The sequence below is a fragment of the Macrobrachium rosenbergii genome, chromosome 49 (assembly GCF_040412425.1).
Source record: "Macrobrachium rosenbergii isolate ZJJX-2024 chromosome 49, ASM4041242v1, whole genome shotgun sequence".
Lineage (NCBI taxonomy): Eukaryota > Metazoa > Arthropoda > Malacostraca > Decapoda > Palaemonidae > Macrobrachium > Macrobrachium rosenbergii.
This window is the reverse complement of record NC_089789.1, coordinates 5,743,115-5,763,499: the sequence shown is the minus strand read 5'-3', so window position 1 is coordinate 5,763,499 and position 20,385 is coordinate 5,743,115. Positions and strand designations below refer to the sequence as shown.

The following is a 20,385-nucleotide window of genomic DNA, read 5'->3' as shown; positions in this document are numbered from 1 at the left end:
TTATTCTGTCAAGGCAGACTGAAAAAGCCTGACAGTCCGACCTGAATTAAGACCCCAAGAAAAGAATTCATCAGGTCTGATTGAACCTGATTGGGAAACCAGTCCAGCTCCACGGGCGGTCCCCTGATAACTATACTCTGGGCCCAGGGGAACTGCAAGTGGCCCCTGAAAATGGTACAGCCTGATGAAGATTATTACTGGGGAGAGGAGGTCCTGATTGCCTCCCGTGCCAACAAAGCCTTCCCAATTTCTCGGAGAAAGGATGCATCCCTGCGGGTGTGATCAGAGCCTCTTGCCAAAGAGGAAAACCCTCGCTGTTTCAAATGAAGCAAAGTGAAACTCCTGTACCTCTCCCTTTGGAGGGAGACCTTGACAGATCCCATGAAACCCTCCTGGGAGGCAGGCTACCTGGTTATAGGGGCTGAGAGAATCGAGGGGGACTGGGACACCCAAAGCGGCTGTCCAGGGGCAGTGGAACCTGAAGAGCCTGCACCAGCTCTCTGAGTCAGGGGGCTCTTGAACAATGAACTTCTTGCCGGAAGAGAACAGGTGAGGAGAAAAGTATCCCTACCTGTCCTGCCAGTAAGATAGAGCGATAATCAACAAGGAGATTACTGCCACACGGGGAAGAAGAGATGTGCCGTGGCAAAGCGCCACCTGGGAAAAGATTAATTCTCCAGGTGAAACTGTTCAAGATTTTTCAGCTCAACACAGGCTGAGAACCCTGACGCCAACACCTGTTTCAGCTTCCGAAAATTGACTTCGGGCTTAGGGGCTGGGCTGAATAAATTAGCCGTAGTCGGTTAGAAGATTCACTGTGAATGTATCTGTGATATCTGTCTCCCGGAAATGCCTCAGCGATAATTTTCAAAAAAACAAGCCTGTTGATAAGAGGGGCTCGAGCACAATTGGCCAGGGGTAAGAAGCACAATTTTCAGGGCTCTCAAAGAGAACACAATAAGAACCCACAGCTGGCGTGAACGTCTGCCGTGAACAATTGCTAGCCACTCTGTTAAAGTCCTCAGGAGACGATGTGTCCAGCTCGAGAAGAGGGTTCACTTATGGATCCTGCCAGACAGATGCCATATCGTTCTGCAGTCTGGTAAAACCGGATAAAGGTTCAAGACACGGAAGGAAGAAATGCCCTTCCACCAACCTCCGTGTGCCACACCCCGACAGCTGGGTGCCTTCATGCTGGGAAGCATACACCTGGAAGGCACCAAGATTCCCCAGACTGGAGGGGAAACCCAGACACCGAACGATAGAATTCCTCGGAACGGAGCAGGGACTTAACAGGTGATCCATTGACAATGAGTCTTGAGATTAATCTCTTGGGATTTAAGCTCCTGGGAAAGGGAAGGCATGGACCATGACGTAGATAGTTAGTTTAATAGGTTGACAATGACCCCATAACGAGCTCCTTAGAGTCCAGAAAAGAGTTTTCAACAAAGGAAGGAGGGGTAAGCCTTGTTGCTTGGGCAGTTTCCTAAGAAGATCGAAAAGAGCCAGGCACAGAACCAGTCTTAGATGCAGACTTCCAAGACTGGCCCCGAGGGCGTGGTCTTCTTGGTTTAAAAAGGGTGGTCTTTTTTTTTTTTTTTTTTTTTTTTCTGACTTCACCTTAGGGACAGAAAGACCAGATCCCACAGGAGAATGAGAAGGTATCAGTTCCCTAAAGGAAAAGTTTGCCTCCTAATTCCGAGAGAAATTTGTCTCCCGGAAGAGAGTCAGTCCCTTAGATGTTCACAGGTCGAGAACAGACAGAAGGCCGAACGTCTTCTTCTCCGTAAACTTCTTCTGATGTTCGAACGAGACAGGATCGAGACACCAGGCTGGGAATTAGGACCCCAGACACTGAGGAAGAACTATCAATAATTTATATAAGACGGAGTTTGGCAGGAAGAGAAAGACACCTAGGTGCCTATGAAACCTACCAATTTCGCACTGCTCCTGAACTGGGTTTGGCGGAGGAAATCTCTCCAGACCAGATCGGGAAACCGATATTCCATAGAATCTCGAGAGCAAACACCGAAAAATTAACTTAATAAGCCGAGGCGCGGAGAAGCAGGTTTATCTTAGAAACAGAACCTCTAGGACTGGGAACGGGTTCGCAAAGAGAGACTATTAATAAGCCACATGAGGCGGAGCTTGACGGAAACACAAAACCCAGGTATATATGAAATCGGTTTCATCTGGTAGGTCGGGAAGAGCATAGCGCAGAGACCCAATCTGCCGAAGGAGGCAGTCCCTAATAATACGTCCAAGGGCATCAAGGGGAAGAAAAACCGACTTCCTAAATAAAACCTTCGGATTCACGGAGGTCTGTCCGATTTCTCAGGACCCCCTTGGACCTCGGTCAAGAATAAGGGAAGAGGCGGAGCAGCAGAAGACGAAATCGAAGATAAGATGAAGAAGATGGCGGGTTCATCAAGAAGCCTGCCACAGGGCGCTTCCTTCATAACCTTCCGTGCGACATCTATAAATCCAGGATGGTGGAATGGGAGAAACATCGTAACCTCCAGGTTTGTTGCAGGAACACAAGCATTCCTGCCCAGGACACCACCACCAGGAGAAGCAGCAGGCATGATGCTGGAACGGATGCCGATGCAGGAGCCTAGTCAGACCAGAAAACCCCGGAGAAAACAGGAGAAAACTGCAACGGCCAGGAACATCACTCAACAGGGCGACATAAAAACAGAGTCAACGGAACATTCGAAGCGATCATGTTTGAACAAATGGTGGAAGGTTATGAACTGTGGGGCAGCTGGCAGGAATAAAATGGAAGAGAGGAAAACCGCCAGGAGGAGGATATCCAGGCATGTTCAGGACAGCGATGCAGGAATAAACGGCAGAGGTTAAACACTAAAAACAGGAGCTGTTGCAACAGCCAGGAACAAGATAACGAAACACAAGGCAGGTCCTTCCCAAAAGGAGGGGGAACGCCGAAAGTAAATAAAGCAGAAGACAGTTAGGTGGAGAACCTAACAGGGGCTGGCATGAGATCCACAACAGTGAAGCGAACATGTAGGAAGCACCACAGAGAGGGAAGCAGGCACAATCAGGACAGGAAGCAGGGCTACAGAGGCAGTTCAGAAGGCAGGAGGCTGGTTGCAGCAGCAGCCAGAACTCCCGGCATGAGAAGTCACCAGCCCCTCGCAGGAACGATCAGGATGGCTGCGGCAGGAGACCAGGAAAAGAGAGAAGGGCAAAAACTGTCACGGCCAGGAGCAATGACAAGAGCATAAACAGTGGAACACCAGGAGTAGATGGACCACAGAGGTCCAGGTGGCAGTGCCAACAGCACACATGAACAATCCATCAATGCAGAGGAGGGGATTTACATCGACATAAAACAAGTCAGAACGATCCCAACCTTGGAAATTGTCATCTTTGAAACCAGGTAAGGGGAGATAGAGAGCAAAGGATAAAATGGAACGGGACTCGAAACTTCAAAATAACATATAGATAGTCAGTAAAAGAAGTATATCCAGCCAACTACTGCTGGTCACCATTGGTGTCAACCTGAAAGAAATTGAAAGATGATTAGTAGAAGGGTAAACCCTCGCTATTCCAGCTTAACTTAGGGGAAATTAGCCTAAGTGAAAAGGAGGTAAACAGAAGAGGTCGCCTGATCGCAATATATCCAAGTCAAAACCAAACAAAGGGAAGCACCAGACATAAAACACACATGTACAGAAACGAGCGAATGAAACTCTACTACAGAAGGAAGAACCTAACGAAGGAAGAGAAAAAGGTTACGGAGGGGAGGCCAACCCCTAGGCTAACTAACTGAGGCGATGTAAACCTCCCAAGCCTAGGAGAGTTATCCAAGGCTAACAAATAACAAAAAAAAAATCATAATAAAACAAAAATTGTGCCCCTTAGGTACAGGTAGGGGGATAGGCAAGAAGGAACAACACAACATGGACGTGAAGGACATGACCAACCTCCAGTTAAATGAAAGTATCCCAAAATTAACAAAATTCAAAAGCATCCAAGCACAAGGTCAAAAATTAAATGTAACAATGAAAATCATGTTCCCATACTGGAAGAGAAGTCTAAAACAAGGCAAAATAAAGCCAAAATAAGAAGCCAATAGGCCCGAGGGGAACCACGTAGCCTAAACAGCAAGACACACTTGACCAGGAAGGGAACACAAAATTCACAAAATTAAACAAAATTATGGGAAAACAAAGTAAAAATGTCAAACACAATGAAAATAAAACAAAAATAAGAGAAGTGAGTGACAAAAATAAAGCATAATGAGGCCATGATAACAACAATGGGCAGAGGGAGAGCTCGTAAAACAAACGCTCAACAACATGACGTAATGAAAGCAAATTGAATGTTTAGCATCCGAGCCTAACGCGGGTGTTCCTCCCGTACCTGGAAGCCATTACTGCCTAACCAACTTGCTCAAGAGTTTAAAGGCCGTTTCCAGCCTAAACGCTAAAATCACTACCATAATAAAAATCACGGTTTAATGAAGTCATGATAGAACAAATGGGCCCGGGGGGTGGCTATTTCAAACGCTAAACAGCACTTCTTCGTAGTAAATGGGTACAGAACAAACAAAAATTAATCAAAGGATGGTTAGGGATCATTAATGGTAAAACATCCCAAATAAAAAGGGATACAAATAAAAACACAAAACAAATATGCCAGGATCCAAGACCAGAGAGGTCAAGAGCAGGTATGAGAGGACAGATCGATGCAGGAGCGTTATAAATTCCTTTAATTATTAAACTAAAGGAAAATAAGAAGCCTCAATCGCTAAAAACAACAAAACACTGGTACTCAACATTGAAGAAGAACTTTGTTCACGAGGATGCCATAAAAATCTTCAAAATAGAGCACAAAATAAGGATCACTCCAGGGTAGCTGGCTGAAAAAAAAATGCTAAAATGGAATGTGGGCTAGTGTTGCCTTGTACTACAGAGACGTGAGTAGTGCATGGGATCATCGGCACCTCTGCGTTGGGACTTTTGACATTGGGAATCTCTATAGCAACGGCCAGGTTCCGTGTTTTTGAAAGTTCACCCTTTTGACAGGAACTCCATCTAGTGGACGGCTCTGGGGCAGGAAACCAGCATTTCATTTAGCTGCCAAGAAGCTGGAATTACCTAGAAATAAAGTGCTGAATGAACTATTTCACAGGGAACAGCAGGAGCAGATGGACCATAAAGATATATATATACAGCATATATATATATATATATATATATATATATATATATATATATATATATCCACATATGCCAGGAACAGAGAAGGAATATTCCATAATTCTCTGAATGCTGTTTATGTCATTCCTATGTCTTGACATCATTGTGGAAGAGATTCTCCTCATATTTTCATATAATGAAAGTTGTGCTGCATAAAAAAAAAGCTATATTGTAGATTATTTTTCCAGTCTTTCCTTCAACACTACAAAATCTCAAAAAAATATTTTTAATAAAAGGAAAGAAAAGAAAAAACAATTTTTATATTGACTTATTTATCAAGAGATGGTTACAAACTTATTCCACACACTTTTTCTTTAGATTTAGCTTCCCCCAAAAAATAACAATTTTTGAAAGTAAATTGTATTTTTCCTAACTATACAAACCCGAGGTCCTTTACATTAGGAGATACTTTCAGGCGTAGGCTGGAAAACGGCCGTTGAACTTCAACAAGGTGGTTAGGCAGTTACTGTCCGGGGAGGAAGGGCACCGCCTGCCCGGATGTAAACATTCCAATTTGCCTTCGGCCCATGTACAGATTGAGGGGTGGCATGAGGTGGGCATAATTGTAAAGGACCTCGGTTTGTATAGTTAGGAAAAATACAATTTACTTTCAAAAATTGTTATTTGTTCCGACACAATATACAAACCCTCGGTCCTTTACATTAGGAGACTTACTGATTGGAGGGAGGAATCTGAAAAAGTCTCTCTGAACTGACTGGAGTTCACCACCTTGTCTTCCCTTCCTGGTCATGAGAGCGAGGAAGGGAAAAATCACCTCTGACAAAAGATCGGGTTGTAAGAAACGCAAGATCTATGTCAGACTTCTGGGTCCCTTTGCATGAAAGAGGAAAACGTCAGTTCATGCAAAGTAGGCTAGGAAGAATTGACGTCGGATGACAATAAGGCAAATACAAGCATTGGGTTTGTCTCAAAGTCATCTTTACTCTTTCCTCCCCTTGCAAGATGAAGGAGTGGGGTTGCTTCTATAACCTGAAAGGAAATAGAACGGGAGCTCACGTTATGTGCTTACCTGCCTCGATCGCCAGGTCCAGCTTGTAACGGCACGTCCGCTCCCTGCCCGTGGGAAGAGAGCCAGGATGGGGAGAAAGAAAAGAGGCCAGTCACTCAACAAACATCTCCCAATCACAACCGCACAACTTAGGCAAGATGCAACCTGTCCTGTTAGAGGGGAGCTGGATAAGCTACACAACTTGTTGAGCAGCCACCACAGGACCCAAGGAAAAAGTGTCCAAGGACTTGTGTGCAACATCCCGGAGGTAGAAGGAGGTGAAGGTAGTCTGTTGGGACCACACACCTGCCTTCAGCACCTGTGGTACCGACATATTCTTCGGAATGCGAGGGATGGACCAATGCTGCGGACCTCGTGAGCTCTCGGACGAAGCGCATCGGTGTCGTCTTCTCCTGCAGCAGAGTACGCTCTCCTTATTGTCTCACGAAGCCAAAAAGAGATGGTGTTCTTGGACACTTCTTTCTTGGTCGAGCCAGTGCTAACAAAGAGTCGTCGACACTCAGGCCGGAGGGTGCCGAGTCTTCTTCAGATAGCGCCGCAGCATTCTAACAGGACACAGTAGCATCTCGTCTGGATCATTATCTACAAAGTCCTCTAGGGAGGGGATCGTGAAGGACTCGAACCGCAAGCGCCAGGGACCGAAGGGTTCTGAGTCTTTACTACAAAATCCGGGATGAAATCGAGCGTAACTGATCCCCATCCCCTTGAGTGTTTTACATCAAAGGAAAGTCCGTGAAGTTCGCCAACTCTCTTCGCCGATGCCAGGGCAAGCAAGAAGACGGTCTTGAGGGTCAGATCCCTGTCTGACGACTCTCTTAAAGGCTCGTAAGGTGCACGAGTCAGGCTCCTTAGAACGAGAGTCACATCCCACGCAGGGGCCTGAGATCCCTGGGTGGGCAAGACCATTCGAAGCTTCTCATGAGTAGAGAAATCTCGAAAGAGGAAGAGATGTCTACTCCTTTCAGCCGCAAGACTAGGCCGAGTGTGGCGCGGTAGCCTTTACAGCTGAAATGGAGAGAAGCTTCTCTCGGCGAAGGAAGACGAGGAAGTCCGCGACCTGCTGAACAGTAGCTCTGACCGGAGAGATACCCTTCGACGACACCAACCACAGAAGACGGACCACTTTCCCTGGTATACCGCTGCGGAGGATCTTCTGAGGTATCCTGCCATCTCTGTTGCTGCGCGGCGCGAAAAGCCTCTCGCTCACAAGAGATGGTGGATAACCTCCAGCCGTGAAGACACAGGGAATGCACTGCCAGGTGGAACCGCTCTGTGTGAGGTTGACGCAGAAGGTTGGGCCAAGGGGGGATCTCTCTCGGTGCCCCGGAGAGGAGAGCTAGCATGTCCGGGTACCAAATGGCCTGGGGACATTTGGGTGCCACCAGAGTCATTCTGAGATTCGGGGTGATCATCACTCGGCTGATCACCGGCGAATCAGACAGAATGGGGGAAAGGTGCGTGTCGAGGTTGTCCCACGGGTGTTGGAACGCATCCTCCGCAGTGGCCCATGGGTCGGCACGACAGAACAGAAGACCTGGAGTTTTCTGTTGTGCCAGGTGGTGAACAGATCGATCACTGGACGCCCCCACAGGTCAAACAGCCTTTCCGCTACTTCCTGATGGAGGGACCATTCGGTCCCTACCACCTGGCTCTGGCGGCTGAGCTTGTCCGCCACGACATTCCTCTTGCCTGGAATGTATCTGGCTGACAGCTCTACCGAGTGAGCTACTGCCCACTCGTGCACCTGCATTGCCAACTGATGAAGCTGATGGGACACCAGTCCCCCCTGCTTGTTGACATATGCCACTACCGTGGTATTGTCGCTCATCAACCACGGAGTGTCCCATCACTCGATCCTGGAACTCCTGGAGAGCCAGGAAGGCCGCCTTGAGCTCCAGGATATTGATGTGAAGGTGCTTGTCGTCTCGGTGCCACACTCCCGAAGTCAGCAACTCCTCCAGGTGTGCGCCCCATCCCTCGGTCGATGCGTCCGAGAACAGAAGCATGTCCGGAGGGGGAGTATGCAGGGATACTCCTATCAAGAGGTTCCTGTTGTCCAACCACCAGTGGAGGTCCTTTCTCACTTCCTCGGAAAGAGGAATGAGGAAGGACTGGGGTCTCGGGACTGGGACCAGAGCTCCTTTAGTCTCCACTGGAGAGACCGCAGGTGAAGACGCCCGTGAGGAACTAGCTTCTCCAATGACAACAGGTGACCGATGACGACTTGCCATTGCCGAGCTGGTTGCTCCTGTCGAGACAGGAACAACTGTGCTGCCTCCTGAACTTGCTGATACGAGAGTCCGAGGGAAAGACTTTTGCTGCCACCGTGTCTATCAGCATGCCCAGGTATTTTATCCTCTGCTTTGGGGTGAGATCTGACTTCTCCAGATTTACCATGATCCCTAGATCCTGGCAAAACTCGAGGAGACGATCCCTGTCCTGTAGCAACTGCGAGCAAGAGCTCGCCAGGACTAGCCAGTCGTCGAGATACCTCAGAAGACGTATCCCGTGCGAGTGGGCCCAAGCTGACACGAGAGAGAACACTCTTGTGAACACCTGGGGAGCGGTCGAGAGCCCGAAACAAAGTGCCCTGAATTGGAAGACCGACTCCCCGAGGACGAAGCGGAGGTACTTGCTCGAGGACGGATGGATGGGTATTTGAAAATACGCATCCTTCAAGTCCACCGTAAGCATGAAGTCGTTCTCTCCTGATGGAGGCCAGCACAGATCGCGCTGTTTCCATCGTGAACCGAGTCTGGCGAAGGAAACGGTTCAAAGGAGAGAGGTCTATGACTGGTCTCCATCCCCTGATGCCTTCTCTATGAGAAAGATCCGGCTGTAAAAGCCTGGAGACTGGTCCGACATGACTTCTACAGCATTCTTGCTCAGCATGGCTTGCACTTCTTGCTGTAGTGCGATGTCCTTCAACGAACCTGAAAGATAAGTTTGGAGATGGACCGGAGTGTAGGTGAGGGGAGGCCGAGACTCGAAGGGTAGTAGATATCCTCCCGAAGGACATCCACTATCCAGGTCTCGGCTCCATGTCGCTGCCACGTTGCCCAATGGCTCGACAGGCAACCCCCCACCTTTGGCAGCTTTTGGGGGGGAACGCCGCCCCTAGCGTTTCCCCTTCTTCTTCTTACCCTTGCCCCCTTTACCGGATTGGAAAGTGGGCTGAAAGGGACGGGAGTAACCCCCCCTTTTCGAGGAAGAAGAAGGCTGGGTGTTTCCTCGGGACCCCTTTGAAGACTGGGACTTCTTAGGGGCCGAGGAAGTGCCAGCCTGGCCCGAAGACCTGGCTGCAGTGGAACGAAGACCCGGAGGTCTTGGCCACTGCCTGGTGGACAAGCCGGTCGCTGTCATCGGCACGGCATTTGTCCACCGCGGCATCCACCAACTCTCTAGGGAAGAGAGAGGAGGAACCCAGCAATGGTCCATTTCACAGGGCGATTGCTGACTCGGGACCTACAGACCTGGCAAAGCGAGAGAGAACGGCATCCCTCTTCGCTTTAGCACAAGGTTTGCCCACAGGTTTGCAGTCTGGTGGGCAAGGTAGGAAATAGCCCTACCCCCAGACTGGCACAGTCTCCCAAAGGCAGAGTCCTCCCAGGTACGATAGCGCCTGAGGAAGCAGCTACCTTCGATACTGTGAAGGACCACAGATCGAGCCAGGAGACTGCCTGGAAGGCCGCCATGGCGGTGGCTTCCAGGGTTGCAGCTTCTTGCTGAGAGAGGAACATTCTCTGCCAGTCAATTGCTGCAACGACAGACCCGGATCCAGACGAGTCAGGTCCGGGTCAACCTGTTTAGTCAGCAACGCCCCTTCAACTGGAGAGTAAAACGCTTCTGACGAGGCAGAGGAGGAGGAAGAAGCTTGTCCGATGGCTCGATCGAAGTGAACTGTCTTGCCCAGACACAAGACCGTTCACCTGATCGAGTAACCCCTCGGCAAGCGTGGACCACGGCAGCCCCACCGAAGCCTTGGGTTCCTTCTTGGGTCCCAAGAAGGATTCGAGGCGCGACGGACGATCCACAGACAAGGCCGTGGTCCCTTCCCCGAGGTCATTGTGCTGACAAATCAGCGCGATAACCTCCGCAAAAGTCCTCTGTATTTCAGGGGTGTCCGCATCCTGGGGCAGAGGACCCTCGAGTCCTTCCAGAGTGCGGTCCTCCCAAACTACTCTCCCTGCAGGAGGGAGAACCTCGGCAGACCCCCGAGGATCTTCCTGAACCACGCGGGGCATAGGACCTGGTCGAGCCAAGGACCGAGCCAGGAACATACCCCCATGCAGTTGAACTCTGAGGAGAACACTCCCCAGAGTTCCTCCTCTCCGACTCACGCCTCCTGGAAGAGACCGAAGGGGTGGAGGGGACAGGGGAGGAAGATCGGGCGCTCCCACTGCCTTTACTGGCAGAACCAGCAGAGGCAGCAGGCCGAGAGCGGTCACCAACCAGCGGTGATGACGGGCCCTCAGGTCGAGGAGACGCTTTCATCCCAGGTGAAAGCGGTCTCCCGAGGAGAGCGGAGCGGCTCGCGAGAGCCGAGCCGGCGCATTCGCCTCCCCTGAGCCAGGGTGGCCGTGGGACGTGGCCTGGGACTGGGAGGAGTCGAACGCGCGGCTGGCTGGCGCGAGCTTGCGCTGTCCCTCTGACGCGCCCCAGACTTCTTCGAGGCCGGAGCCTCTCGGGAAGACTGAGCAGGGGACTTCTTCACCTGTTTCTCCATGCACTCGGCCCCTCGGGCTGAAGCATTATCCCGGGAACCTGACCTGGCACTGGAAGGAGTGCCAGCAGGAAGAGAAGGGGCACCTGCATGCCCTGGCTCTTTCTCTCGCCCCACGCCCTGGTCTGGTCGAGAAGTGTCCACCGTAACAGACTGGGGTATCCTGGTCTCCTTGGGGACCCGGGTACTCAGAGCAACTCGCGAATGAGTGTCCGACGCGGACTCGCTGGCCTTAGAAGCAGGAAGTTTCTTAGGCGCAGCGGGGGGAGTGCCGACCTTGGTCTGCACACCCTTGGCTCCCGGTGCCCCTGGCCCGGAGGCCAGGGAACAGCGGTTCCCTGATCCAAGATCGGGAAGAACCAACGAGAGATCCCACTGCCTTCCCTGTGGAAGGAGGCAGACCCTTAGAAATCTCAGTACGAGGTTTCTTAGGGGGGGGAGAGACAGACTTCTTCTTCTTCGGCCGCGAAGCCTTGGAAGAAGAAGAGGAAGAAGCAGCAGACGACGACGACGATGAAGACGAAGATGAAGACGACGACGACACCTTCCTAGACCTCTTCTTCTTCTTCTTCTTCACCATCTGCTTCAGGAAAGCAGTCAGATCACCAATCCAGGAAAGCCAGGAGAGCGAGGACTCAGGAACAGCAGGAACAGGAACAGCGGGAGGGGCTGCAGCAGAAGGGCATCCTGGGCAGAGACCGCGGAGCTCGAGCCAGCATTTGCCTGGGTGGAGAGAGCGCGTGTCGGCCAGGAACAAAAGTGGGCGGGCCAGGAATGCAGGCGCCGCCCCTCCCGCATGCAGATCAAGTCGGGCCGCGCCAGGGTCGCTGGGATGGGGACTGGAGCAGACGAAGGGCCGGGCTGGAGAGACAGACGAGGAACAGAAGTCAAGGCCAGGCCAGGGTCAGCAACGGGGGCAGCAACAGTCACATACGGGTATGATGGCGTCACCATGTAGGAGGGGCCAGCGCGTGAATGGTGCCAGGAAGCCAGGAGGCAGCGGAACAGCGTGTTGGCCCGCAGGATGACGCCGATACCTGGGTGTCCAGATGCGATGCAACTGAAATCGGCATCTGGACAAACCGCGACAAGGTGACAGTCGTGGTAGTGGCTGTTGCTGCCAAGTGAGTCGTGACTGGAGGGGGCCATGGGAGCCAAACCTTCCAGAGCCAGGTAGGCCCGGTGCAGCCAGGGTGAACTTGGTATCATCGCCTGGCTATTGAGCCCGGGTACCTGAAGCAAAAGTCGGGTTAGTAGAAGAAGCCTCCACCCGCTCGGAGGAAAAACTCCCCTCCGAACGGGAAGAGACTTCAGAGATGATGTCCCGGTCCAACTCTCCCGTGCACCTTCCACAAACGAAGAAACGTAAGAGGAAGGGGAGGGGGAGTCCTCACCCGAGGGAGAGGGAGCAAGAAGAGGAAGTTCGCTGGGAGGGAGAAACGAGCCCGACACATCGCCACCACTGGAGTCGTCTGGGGTGTGTTTCCCTCAGACGACTCCTTGGTAGGCTTACAACGGTAACGTCTCCTCCCCTCAAACTTCCCCCATTGCTCGGAGGACCAAGAACAACACTTACTACAGGGGTTGTCGCGTGAACACAGGCCCCCTGCAAGATGTACAGAGGGGGTGTGGGTCCACGTCGACTCTAGATATAAAAGAGTTGCACTTTTTACCCACTAACCCAGGACACACACGCTGGGGATAGGAAGGTTTGGATGGTTTCTCCATTACAACACAAAAAGAGTAAATTTCCCACCAATTAAGTAGAAAAGAAAGCTGTCAGGCAGAGAGCGGCGAAGAACAACGTCCATGCGCTACGATGGCCAAAAGCAAATTGGAATGTTTACATCCGAGCAGGCGGTACTCCCGCCTCCTGGACAGTAGTTAACTGCCTAACCACCTTGTTTGAAGTTCAACGGCCATTTCCAGTCTATGCCTGAAAGTAATCCTAATGTAAAGGACCGAGGGTTTGTATATTGTGTCGGAACAACTACAAACGATACATAATACTGTATGTCCAATGAAACTTGGAGCGGCTGCAGAGTAGGGAGTCGGGGACAGGCGTGAGAAATCAGACCGTGAAAACGGCTTATACCTGACCTTCCCTAAAATGCTGCGTCCTCACCTAACCAGACCTTACCCTCCTGAACTGACTTAGGTAGGGCACTGGGGTAGTTTGCAGAAAAACGGGATTAGCCTTTCCAATTTGGGGGGTCCAGTGGCCACAGCCAGGTCAGGGCACGGCAACCTAAGTGAGGTTAGGAAGGTAAGGTCTGGTTAGGTCAAGACATGGCATTTTAGATGTTCGGTTTATTTTTGTCTGCGGAACATGTTCCCGTCAAGGTATTTCTAAGTGTTAATTTTGCACGGACTGTATGGAATGGTTATGCAAATACGAGACACATTAGGGAGCCATACGCTATATTCAAGAAAGGATTGCCGAAGGAGATCTATTATAAAATGGACCCATATTAGCCTAATGTACCCTACCAAACCTAAACTAGTAGGCCATGTTACTTAGGAAGGAGGCTCCGCCTCTACGGAAACCCCCCGGGGGGAAGGAAACTCCACTTTTTACCAGAAGTCCCCCTATAGCCTAACATTGTGTGTGTGATAACAAAAATATAATCATTCTGAAGTTCATTAAAGGTTAAGAAGTCAATTTCCAAGGCAATACCCGACGCAGCGCTAATACTTACTTCTACCGCCGTCGTTCTACACTCGTCCCTCTAAAAGCACCAGGGGAACTTGCCCTGACCTGGCGGAGGGGGGGGGGTCGTTCAGCCTCCTGGCCACCCAGTGTAACACTAACCATCGGAAACATGGACAAAACTTTCGTTCGGGGGTTATATACCTGTTAGAACCTGATCTCGTCTTTCTGCAAAATACCCTGAGATAAGAGCTATCTCGACTGAACTCCCCATAAGCTACGACAGAACACTTGCCTCCTGTGACATACCTACTACTGGCCTAGAACAACAGTCTTGCATATATGGTGGCGGAAACAGCTCCTAGTTTTCACTGAATAATGGTACCTAAAAGAAGTTTGTGCTGTCAAGATAGAACTCTTACCAGAAGTTATACCTCTGTCAGATAACAGCTTCGTTGTATCTTACACTATACGTACAGGTATTAGACATCTGTTTACGCTTAACCCTTGTGCGTAGTAGTAGTAATAGGAGTAGTAGTTGTAGAAGCAGACGGGATGTGCTTTTGAATCGGCTCCCTTGCTCGTTTTATTCCTCCCCTGTGTGTGATTGTTTAAGTTTTTTGTCTCTGTAATACCGTAAATCTTTTATGAATTCTTTCATATTTTCAATTTCTCCTTTTGGTATCGTGTTCATTTCTAGATTCAGTTCAAGAACTGCATAACAAAGGCTCTGGCTTGAATCTAATAAACATCAGAAACTGTCCCTCGTTCCTGGTTCCTAAGTGATCACTCCACAAACACAGTTGCAACTTGCAGGCACACTAAACATTTCACTATTCGTGTGAGTTGCAGAGCTATTTAACTTGAAACAGTTTTGCTATAGCTTTTCTCTCTTATACTGTTTTTACATTATTTACAATACAATGACACTGAACTCTTTTGTTGTGTACAATTTTAAACGTCTTTAGCTTTACTTTATTTAACAGTTTATCAAACTTTAATTTAATCCTTGACCATTACCTGTTTTCTGAAACAGCAACTCCAAAAGGTTAGAGATGTTTCTAAACTAATTTTTACTAAATATTATTAATAAATTTCTTCGTTACTTTTAACCTTAACCCTTTCATTTTTTTTTCTGTTACTGAGGCAGTACCATGTTATTGGCTTTGACAATAGTGGAGCAGATAAGCCATAAAATTGTTCATTTGATGATACAAGCTTGAAATTTGGTAGAAATGCTCATTGGGAGGTAGACTTTAAGAAAAAAGTGCTAGCCACCTTAATTCCCTTAGATGGCTATTTTCCAAGATGGCCGCTATATGACGATTATCGTGAAAAAGTGCCAATTTTTTTTTTTTTTTATAAATAGCCAAAGTTCAGTCATTATTACGACAGATTACCTGGACAACTTATAATCCCGGATAACAGCCACTCCCAAATTCCAATAGCAATTATGCCCAGAAGGTCTCAACGCATCCGGGCCGGTTGGAATAAATTAGGGGGTTCTTAGGCATAAAATTGCAGACTTTACCAGGGAGAATAGTCCTTGCCATTCAGGAATACAATTTGCCGGCCATTTTCCAAGATGGCCGCCAGGTAAGCCTAATATGCAAAATAATCTAACTTTCTTGGTATTTCTACATATTTGTCCATATAACTTGATTTCTATGAGTATTTATAGCCATTTGTTCATAGATATAATTTATATATATATATATATATATATATATATATATATATATATATATATATATATATATCATAACAAATATACTAACTCATTATTGTGCCCAAACTTGAGAATTATAACTATGAGTGTGTTAGCGTCTATTTTCCTTCTATCATGTTGAACATCAGTCTTTTAGGCTCCTGAAGATGCATGACAAGGGCAGCTACAGAGTGCAGTACAGTCTCATCCTGTCTTTTTACATGTGCACCTTCCACCACAGTCCGTCTTGCATCCACAATTAGTCAATTCCCGGCAGCATTTAGCGATGGTTCAAGTGTGGTCCACACAATTCTCAATTGTCATCCTCTTTCGTCTATCCCCACCTAGAAGGACATTGGAAGTTCTGAATCACGTTTAACACATTGTCCCTAAATATGATCTGCCTGGTAGGCTTCTCTTTTTGCATGTTCCCTTAGTGCATTTTTAGTTGGCGGGATTAGGTCATAATTATGACCTCTGCATCCGGGTGAAGAGATTAAGTCTTGCCTTGTCTACTGATGAGGTCGTGCTAGACCTGCCGTACGTTAGAACTACAAATTGCCCCAGTACTTGTAGATCAGACTCCTTATCTTCAGATGGGTTATGACTGAGTTTTACAAATGTATCTGAAACTTCATTAAAGACATTCCATGTCTGCCAAGCTGTCTTTTTTCCTTTTCCATTGAAACCTGATACAACACCGCACTCAGTGAAAGCATGGAAAAACAACATTCCTTTGGACTTCTCATGTTTGCCAAATCGGACCCACTTTCTCGAGTCCCATTGCAGTGAGCGACGGCATCAGAGATATGGCAATTACCACAATGTCTGTGACATTTGCATCAGTCATCTGAGACTTGTAGCCCTCCCTAGCCACATGCCAGACACGTAGAAATATGCTTGTGTCGGCCTCCTCGTGAGTACAGGGTGCCAGTTCCTTCATGCTTATGTTGGTGTAACTGGTACTCGTGAGGACATTTTCCTCTCTAGTCACAGGAACTTTTGGAGAAGACGGGTCTGGCAATGATACAGCATCAGTGGTGCTCGGTTCTGGATTCCTTTTGTGGAAGAAGGCCAGTGAGATGTTTGTGAAAGACTCAGGAAGATCAGGAATCTTTTTTTGTTCGAATGTCTACAACATTGGTCAATGTGAGTACTTCCCCTTCTTCCTCTGGACTTTGATGCTGGAACAGTGAAATACTTGTACCATGGAAGGATGTACTGGCTGTTGTGGCTGTTGGATTGTGGTCTATGTTGTCTAATGCAGAAGTTGTGAAAAGTCCCTTTCTCAAAATAGGTGGACACACAACATCATCTTCCACATATTGCTTTACTACACTCTCACCTAACTGTCCTGATATTTCCAATTCTCTGTCATATGATATGCTAATTCCATTCTCATGAAGCTTATCAATTATTTCTCTTTTTCTTGTTTTGACAAACACTTTCATCCCGCTATATATGGGAAAAGGTGTTTCACGGTGTTTTGCGTGCCTGTGGGTTTTTGATCCTTCTGTATACTTAGAATAGCAGTTGTATTGTAAAAGTTGTGCAATAGCAACATCTGACAGTACAACACCATGGTCCAGATGGGACCTGATGTCAACAACATGCTCAATGCTGCAAACAAAATGTAGAAGTGCTTGTGGAACAGCTTCCTTTCCAAGTCCTTTTTGTAAATCTTGACTGAATTTTGTCTTATGAGCAAGCATTCCACTTCGAATGATATTTACAGCTTTAGCCAGATGAATAGCTTACTGTACTTTCAAGCATCAGACAGAATTGTGCCAGTGTCTTTTCTGAGTGCTAGAAGAACATCACGCCCTTTCCTACGGGCCTGAAGCTCAGGGATCCTGGAGAGTAAATGCTCTTTTAACTTGGTGGTATTGACGTCTGGGGAGTCTACACTTAGTTGTTGTAGCCGGTGCATGTATAGGGAAACTAGATCAGCAAGACTGAATATTACAGGTGATGTTTCTGTATTAGTAACCTTGCTATCAATGATGTAGTTAACAAGTTCAGAAAAAGCCACAGGATATAACTGTTTCCTTTGATCATGGGCGATTCTCCATTTGCTTTATTGCATTAAGATGTGCTCTCTCTGAGTTGTATAAGTCGGCCAAGCATTGTGGGTGATACTTCAGTTCTTGAACAACAACATCATTAGCACTTAACTCTGTAAGGAGCTTTCCATGGTTTAGGGTCTTGGCACATTGATTGGGCGTTTCATCCAACTGCATTGTCATTGCTTGTCTTAATTTTGATATTTCATCCTCTTCTTCACACAAAAAGCATTGTATCTTTGGACGGTCTGAGGTTCTTGACCTTTTTTCACGGTTTTTTTCTGTGCTTGATGTACTGGGAGTCACTGTTCTCTTCTGTGCTCTTTTCAATTTGGTATTATTAAACAAAAGTCAGCAGCTGTTATGATATTTTGCTTTATTTTGTATCAATGTAGTCTCTATCCTTCTCCATCATCTAACCGTGCTGGATCAAATGATATTGGCATAGCAGTAAGAGCATGAAACAATGGTACATTTTTTGCAAGATTAACATCCAGCAAAGTCCTGTTTCCTCTGAAATAAGCTAACAGGTGAAATTAGTGTTTTATCACTTTTGTCCTCTTGACAAAGACAACTTTTGCTCCAGTCTGTTTGCATTTTTGGTTTGGCATCCATGATGAGATACTTTGATAAACTTAAGTAGAGCTAGCCAAGGGCTTATCCTTTTACTACCTTTGCTCACTGTCATGTATGGGGTACAGTTTATGTTCGAGCTGTTGCCCTACACCTAACCCGATCGTTCATATAACATCATTTAAATCCCGTGCGATCTGTACACCATCCGGATGACGTTAAAGCTCCCATCATCCTTGGCTCAGCTCCCCCATGCTGGCACATCCTGTCAGTTCATGTACGGCTATCTAATTTCTTTGGGGCTGATTAGATAGCATTTGGGATACTAAAATTGCAGTTTAGCTGATATTGAACCCCATGCTGAGTTTCACGGCAGTGTTCGTCACCAGTGTGCCCTGGTAGTGAGCGACAGACACTCTCTTGGCTCTACCTCCATAGTTTAATTTTAGAGTTTTCCGTCTCATATATGAATAGTCTTTACCCTGATAATGAGCTTCACTTGACCAAAGCCACTGATTTTTTGGTGCCAAAACCTTCTGTTTGCCCCATTGCTGTCTGCAGAATCCCCGCCCCCCCCTCCCCCCGCCTCAGGAACAATAGTGTTGACTTGACTGCAAGATCGGCTCTGTAGTTTGCAACCTTTTGGGACGTTATATAGACAGAAAGAGCTTATCCTCTTTGCCTTCCCTTCATTAGTAGCCTTTTTTAGTAGCAAAAGTTGGAAGTAAATAGACATAGATCGGCATTTTTATGGTTTATGGCTGTTTTTGTTGTGCTGGTGGCCGTCTCGAAAAAATGGCAGCCATATTGGAATTTTTGATGGCTAGCACTTTTTCCTCAAAATGTGACGTACAGAGTATATTCATACCAAATTTCATGCTTGTATCTTCAAATGAACGATTCTGGTCAAAAATCACATTAAGCTGCTCCACTACAACCAGCTCATCCCAAGTTTCTTCCCTGAAAATTCTTAATTTTCAGGGCTTGTCTTATGTATTCCCCGCAAGTTTTCTGTTAGGAGATTTCAGGGTCTTTAAAGTAATGTCCTGTTCTTTTGTTTTCTGTAGGGTTACAAATGAATAAATGTTCGGTGTTGTCCTATTCCGCTCTGCAGATATCAAGCCCAACATATTCAGCCTGGCTTTCATTATCATGCACGCATCCTTTATTTCAAGTTCCCTGGTTTACTCATTTTCCCCAAAGTTTTCTATGAACCTCAGCTTCTTTATTTCTTTCCTCTTCTCTTCCAAGGTCTCTTCAAGCCCTTGCTTAATTTTTATCTTTATTTCCTTTTTCAATGCTCTTTTGACGTACTCCTTCATTCCTTTAATCTCTATGTTCTGTCGCTATGCTACATAGCTTTGGGCCATATATTGTCCCTTGTCCCTCATTTTCTGTTATTTCAATTGTTTTTGTCACCCCGGCAGGGTATCGTACTACTGCCTTGCCATTTTCATTCATCTTTTGTATCAACAATGCATCTTTCCACCCTATCATCTCCCTTATTTCCTTGATGCAATTCTTCAGGTCTAGTTTATCAAAGCATCTCCAAACCAGATGTTTTCTGGGGCGACTAACATTGTGTCGTGGTCAATCACTTCATTCATTGATTGGGTTTGCTCCATCTAGTTTTTTCTTAAAGTCCCAGAAGGCTTCTCCGTTTACATCCCCCCTCTCCTTTGGATTTTATTTCTGCTGCTGTTTCCTTTATCCTAGTGCCATCTTCCTTCATTTTTTCCCTAATACATTCATTCATTAGTCTCTCCTGCAACTACATTAACTTGTTCTTTTCTGGGCTAATACATTTTTTGCTCTTTTTTTAAGCCTCCTTCTAGCCCTCATCAGGCCTCTTAATGTTCTTGCTTTGCTCTCCTTTTGTACTTTGCATTTTTTCCTACACTTTCTCAAGATTCTGTCCAGTTCTGTTTGCCATTTGGCGTACTTTTTTTGTACCCTTTTCTCTTGCTATGTCCACCTTGGTCTTTGAGTTCTTTTAACTTTCTTATATCTACTACGTATTTTACACTCTTGCCTCTCCCACATGCTATTCTCCAATTTATGGCCATTCTCACACCACAGTGGTCAGAGTGCACTAGTTCAGAAGACATGCTCTATTTATTTTGCTTTCGTGTATATCTAATATCTGCACCCCTTCTTCATCTTCTTCTCTTATCATTACATAGTCAATAATGGACTTCTGCATGTTTCGAATTCTGATCCATGTTCCAATGCGTTTTGTGTGATTATTTAACAGACTTTGTTTATTTTGTTTGATTAGCTTCAGCAATGCTTTTCCTCCTTTGGTCACTTCTTCCTTATTGGTGGAGATGACTTTTCCTATTTTGCAGCTAAAGTCCCCAAGGATCATTACTTTCCTTGTTTTCCTCTGCTTTATTTATTGCCTCTTCTGGTG

The 20,385-nt window shown here is 47.1% G+C and overlaps 1 protein-coding gene across 3 annotated transcripts in view; it reads right to left on the bottom strand.

The window, feature by feature from the left end:
* The window catches only part of LOC136832032 (uncharacterized), a 98,069-nt gene extending 83,858 nt beyond the window's left edge, over positions 1–14,211 (bottom strand). For 2 of the 3 annotated variants that reach the window (XM_067092524.1, XM_067092527.1), the window contains exon 1: positions 14,051–14,211. The gene's annotated coding sequence lies outside the window, so the exon portion shown is untranslated. Of the gene's footprint in view, positions 1–13,937 lie in introns of all 3 variants that reach the window. The other variant, XM_067092525.1, reaches the window with a different exon arrangement.
* Positions 14,212–20,385: the final 6,174 nt, after the last annotated feature.